We start from the raw sequence: 6,326 nt of genomic DNA, 5'->3' as shown, positions 1-6,326 counted from the left end.
CTCATCTGCTCCCTTACCTCTGCCGCTTACCAGCCCCCAAGGCAGATGCTTCAATCTACCCTCTTCAAACAGCTACAACACCTCTAAAAGACAGAGAGGGGATGCTTAGAGGAACAGTGAGACCTACAACACAACAACTGCTACATCTGTTCCTCACTCACCTTGCCAGAGGCAGCTCTGCGTGTGACGTCCCAGGTTGTACACTGCGTTACCTAACCCTTACCGTAACCCTTACCCTAACCCTTCTCACCCTTACCATTACCCAAATCCTTACCTTTACTTTTTCCTTACCCTTACTCTTTCCTTTAACCATAACCTTACCCTTACCCTATACCTTACTCCAACCCTTCCCCTTACCTTCCCCTTCCCCTTACACTTAACCTAACCCTTACCCTTCTGCTTCCCCTAAAACATATCCTAACACTTTCCCTTACCCTTAAACTTACCCTAACCCTTTCTATTACCCTTACACTTACTCTTGCCCTAATCCTTGCTTGCACCCTTACACTTACCCTAACCCTTACCCTTACCCTTACTCAAACCCTTACTCTAACCCTTACCCTGACCCGTACCATTTCCCTTACCCTTACCCTTATTCATACCATTACCCTTACCCTTAACCTTACCCTTACCCTAACACTTACCCTAACCCTTAACCTTTCTGCTACACTTACCCTTTTCCTAAACCTAAACCTTACCCTTACCCTTACCCTTAACCTAAGCCTAAACCTCAAACCTTACCGTAAAGCTTACCCTTTCTGCTACACTTACCCTTAGCCTAAATCTAAACCTTACGTTTACCCTTAGCCTAACCCTCACCCTTACCATTACCCATACCCTTATCCTTACCCTAACCCTTACCTTTACGCTGACGGTTACCATTAACCTTACACTTACCCTAACACTTATCCTGAACCTAACCCTTACCCTAAACCTTATGCCAACCCTTACATTAACCCTAACCCTTACCCTAAACCTTACACTTACTCTTAACATTAACCTTACCCTTAACCTTTAGCTAATACTTAACCTTACGTTTTTCTCACCCTAACCCTATAATTAACCATAACCATTACGCTAACACTTAACCTTACCCTTACAATAAGCCATACAACAACACTTAAATGTACACTTACGCTTACAGTTACCCTAGGAATTACTCGTTCAATGACTCCTACCCTTACCCTTACACTTACCCTTACCCTTACCCTTCTCCATACCATTACCCTTACCCTAAACCTTACACTTACCCTTATCCTTACCCTAACCCTCACCCTTACCATTAACCATACCCTTACTCTTCTCCTTACCCTAAACCTTACCCCAACCCTTACCCTAACCCTTACATTAACCCTAACCCTTAACCTAAACCTTACACTTACTCTTAACCTTAACCTTACCCTTAAACTAATACATACCCGTACATTTCCCTCACCATAACCCTAATTTTAACAGTACCCATTACCCTAACACTTATCCTTACCTAACCCTAACCCTTACTCTAACCCTTACCCTGACCTGTACCCTTACACTTACCCTTACCCTTACACTTACCCTAACCCTTTCCCTTACCATTACCGATACCCTTACCCTTACCCTTACCCTTATCCTTACCATTACCCTTACCATTAACCTAACCTTTATCCTAACACCCTTACCCTAATCCTACACCTTTCTGCTACACTTACCCTTAGCCTAAATCTAAACCTTACACTTACCCTTACCCTTTCCCTCACCCTTACCATTACCCATATCCTTACTCTTCCTTTTACCGTTATCATTAACCTTAACCTTACCCTATCCCTTACAATTATCCTTGTCCATACAACTTACCCTTACCCTAACACTTACCCTTAACCTAACTCTACACCTAAACCTTACCTGAAACCTTACCCTGACCCTTACATTAACCCTAACCCTTATCCTAAACCTTACTCTTAACCTTAACCTTACCCGTAACCTTAACCTAATCCTTACCCTTACGTTTCCCTCACCATAAGCCTAAAATTTACCCTAACCATTACCCTAACACCCTTACCCTAACCCTTACTCTAACCCTTACAATGACCCATACCCTTACACATACACTTACACTTACTCTTACCCTAAACCTTACCCTTACCCTAACACTTACCCTTATCGTAAACCTTACCCTTTCTGCTACACTTACCATTAGCCTAAATCTAAATCTTACACTTACCCTTACTTGAACCGCATACTTACCCTTACGTTTCCCTCACCCTAACCCTAAAATTAACCCTAACCATTATTCTAACCCTTACCCTCACCCATACCCTTACACTCACCCTTACCCTTACATTACCATAACTCTTACCCACACCATAACCCATACCCTAACACATATTTGTACCCTTAACCTTACCGTTACCCTTACCCTTACCCTTACTCTATCCGTTACCCTTACGCTTACCCTTAACATAAACATTACCATTAATCTTACCCTTACGCTAACCCTTACCCTATCCCTTACACTTTTCCTTATCCATACCCTTAACCTTACCCCAACCCTTACCCTTAAGCTGAACCTAACCCTAAACCTTACCCTGAACCTTACATTAACCATAACCCTTAACCTAAACCTTACACTTACTCTTAACCTTAACCTTACCCTTAACCTTACCTTTAACCTTAAGCTAGTACTTAACCTTACATTTTTCTCACCCTAATCCTAAAATTAACCCTAACCATTACACTAACACTTAACCGTTACACTTACCCTTATTCTATCCGTTACCCTTACGCTTTCCCTTAACATAAACCTTACCCTTGACCTTACCCTTACCATAAGCCATACAACAACACTTACATGTACACTTACGCTTACACTTACCCTAGCAATTACTCATACAATTACCCTTACCCTTAACCTAAGCCGAAACTTTAAACCTTACAGTAAACCTTACCCTTTCTGCTACACTTACCCTTAGCCTAAATCTAAACCTTACACTTACCCTTACTGTAACCCTCACCCTTATCATTACCAATACCCTTACTCTTACCCTTACCCTAACCCTTACTCTAACCCTTACAATTACCCGTACTTTTACACATACCCTTACACTTACCCTTACTCTTAAACTTACACTAACCCTTACCCTTAACTAAATCTAACCCTTACACTAAACATCATCCTTACCCTTACCATTATCCCTTCTCTTACCCTTATCCTAAACGTTTCCCAAACCCTTACCCTTACATTAAACCTAACCCTTACCATAACTCTTAACCTTATCCTTAAACTTAACCTAATACTTACCCTTCCGTTTCCCTCACCCTAAACCTAAAATTAGCCTAACCATTACCCTAACACTTACCCTTACTCTAACGCTTACCCTGAACTGTACCCTTACACTTTCACTTACCCACTTAAGTGTAAGAGTTAGGATAACGTTAACCTTAAGGGTGACCCTCTAGCTTATCCTTAATGTTTATGGTTAGGTTAAGAAAAAGAGTAATGGTTTGGTAAGGGTAAGGTTAAGGGTAATTGTACGAGTAATTGCTAGGGTAAGTGTAAGCGTAAGTGTACATGTAAGTGTTGTTGTATGGCTTATGGTAAGGGTAAGGTCAAGGGTAAGGTTTATGTTAAGGGTAAGCGTAAGGGTAAGGGATAGAGTAAGGGTAAGTGTAAGGTTAAGGGTAACGGTAAGGTTAAGGGTACAAATATGTGTTAGGGTATGGGTTATGGTATGGGTAAGAATTAGGGTAAGTGTAAGGGTAAGGGTCAGGGTAATGGTAAGAGTAAGGGTTAGGGTTAGGGTAAGGTTAAGTGTTAGGGTAATGGTTAGGGTTAGTTTTAGGGTTAAAGTCAGGAAAATGTATGCGTAAGTATTAGGTGAATGTTAAGGGTAAGGTTAAGGTTAAGAGTAAGTGTAAGGTTTAGGGTAAGGGTTAGGGTTAATGTAAGGGTCAGGGTAAGGGTTGGGGTAAGGTTTAGGGTAAGGGTTAGGTTACGAATAAGTGTTAGGGTAAGGGTAAGGTTAATGGTAACCGTAAGTGTAAGGGTAAGGGTTAGGGTAAGGGGAAGAGTAAGGGGAAGGGGAAGTCTAAGGGTCCGGGTCAGGGTAAAAGTTAGAGTAAGGGTTAGGGTTAGGGTTCGGTAAGGATAAGTGTTAGGGTAATGGTTACGGTTAATTTTAGGGTTATGGTGAGGGAAACGTAAGGGTATGTATTAGTTTAAGGGTAACGTTAAAGTTAAGATTAAGTGTAAGGTTTAGGTTAAGGGTTAGGGTTAGAGTAAGGGTTAGGGTTAGGGTTAGGGTTAGGGTAAGGGTTAGGGATAATGTAAGGGTCAGGGTAAGGGTTGGGGTAAGGTTTAGTTTAAGGGTAAAAGTAAGTATAATGGTAAGGGTAAGAGTGAAGGTTAGGGTAATGGTTAGATTTAGGTAAGGGTGAGGGTTCGGGTAAGGTTTAGAATTAGGCAAACGGTAAGTGCAGCAGAAAGGGTAAGGTTTAGGATAAGGGTAAGTGTTAGGATAAGGGTAAGGTTTAGGGTTAGCTTAATAGTAAGGTTAAGGGTAATTGTACGAGTAATTGCTAGGGTAAGTGCAAGCGTAAGTGTACATGTAAGTGTTGTTGTATGGCTTATGGTAAGGGTAAGGTCAAGGGTAAGGTTTATGTTAAGGGTAAGCGTAAGGGTAACGGATAGAGTAAGGGTAAGGGTAAGGTTAAGGGTAACGGTAAGGTTAAGGGTACAAATATGTGTTAGTTTATGGGTTATGGTATGGGTAAGAATTAGGGTAAGTATAAGGGTAAGGGTAAGTGTAAGGGTACAGGTCAGGGTAAGGGTTAGAGTAAGGGTTAGGGTTAGGGTTAGGGTAAGGTTAAGTGTTAGGGTAATGGTTAGGGTTAGTTTTAGGGTTAAAGTCAGGAAAACGTATGCGTAAATATTAGGTTAATGTTAAGGGTAAGGTTAAGGTTAAGAGTAAGTGTAAGGTTTAGGGTAAGGGTTAGGGTTAATGTAAGGGTCAGGGTAAGGGTTGGGGTAAGGTTTAGGGTAAGGGTTAGGTTAAGGATAAGTGTTAGGGTAAGGGTAAGGTTAATGGTAACCGTAAGTGTAAAGGTAAGGGTTACGGTAAGGGTAAGAATAAGGGTATGGGTAATGGTAAGGGCGAGGGTTGGCTAAGAGTAAGTGTAAGGTTTAGATTTAGGCTAAGGGTAAGTGTAGCAGAAAGGGTAAGGCTTACGGTAAGGGTAAGTGTTAGGATAAGGGTAAGGTTTAGGGTTAGGTTAAGGGTATGGGATCGGGTAAGGGTAAGGGTAAGGGTAAGGGTTATGGTAAGGGTATGGGTACGGGTAGAAGTATGTGTTAGAGTATGGGTTATGGTAAAGGTAAGGGTTAGGGTAAGGGTAAGTGTTGGGGTAATGGTTAGGGTTAATTTTAGGGTTAGGGTGAGGGAAAAGTAAGGGTAAGTATTAGGTTAAGGTTAAGGGTAAGGTTAAGGTTAAGTGTAAGTTTTAGGGTAAGGGTTAATGTAAGGGTCAGGGTAAGGGTTCAGGTAAGGTTTAGGGTTAGGGTTAGGTTAAGGTTAAGTGTTAGGGTAAGCGTAAGTAGTATGGATAAGGATAAGTGTAAGGGATAGGGTAAGGGTAAGTGTTAGGGTAAGGGTAAGGTTAATGGTAACCGTAAGTGTAAGGGTAAGGGTTAGGGTAAGGGGAAGAGTAAGGGGAAGGGGAAGGGGAAGTCTAAGGGTCCGGGTCAGGGTAAAAGTTAGAGTAAGGGTTAGGGTTAGGGTTCGGTAAGGATAAGTGTTAGGGTAATGGTTACGGTTAATTTTAGGGTTATGGTGAGGGAAACGTAAGGGTATGTATTAGTTTAAGGGTAAGGTTAAAGTTAAGATTAAGTGTAAGGTTTAGGTTAAGGGTTAGGGTTAGAGTAAGGGTTAGGGTTAGGGTTAGGGTTAGGGTAAGGGTAAGGGTTAATGTAAGGGTCAGGGTAAGGGTTGGGGTAAGGTTTAGGTTAAGGGTAAAAGTAAGTATAATGGTAAGGGTAAGAGTGAAGGTTAGGGTAATGGTTAGATTTAGGTAAGGGTGAGGGTTAGGGTAAGGTTTAGAATTAGGCAAAGGGTAAGTGTAGCAGAAAGGGTAAGGTTTAGGATAAGGGTAAGTGTTAGGATAAGGGTAAGGTTTAGGGTTAGCTTAATAGTAAGGTTAAGAGTAATTGTACGAGTAATTGCTAGGGTAAGTGCAAGTGTAAGTGTACATGTAAGTGTTGTTGTATGGCTTATGATAAGGTTTAGGTTAAGGTTAAGGTTTATGTTAAGTGTAAGTGTAAGGGTAACGGAGACAGTAAAGGTAAGGGTAAGGGT

This window comes from Aythya ferina (assembly GCF_964211825.1).
Source record: "Aythya ferina genome assembly, chromosome: 10".
NCBI classification, from domain to species: domain Eukaryota; kingdom Metazoa; phylum Chordata; class Aves; order Anseriformes; family Anatidae; genus Aythya; species Aythya ferina.
The sequence above is the reverse complement of the archived record's forward strand: the minus strand, read 5'-3'. Positions refer to the sequence as shown.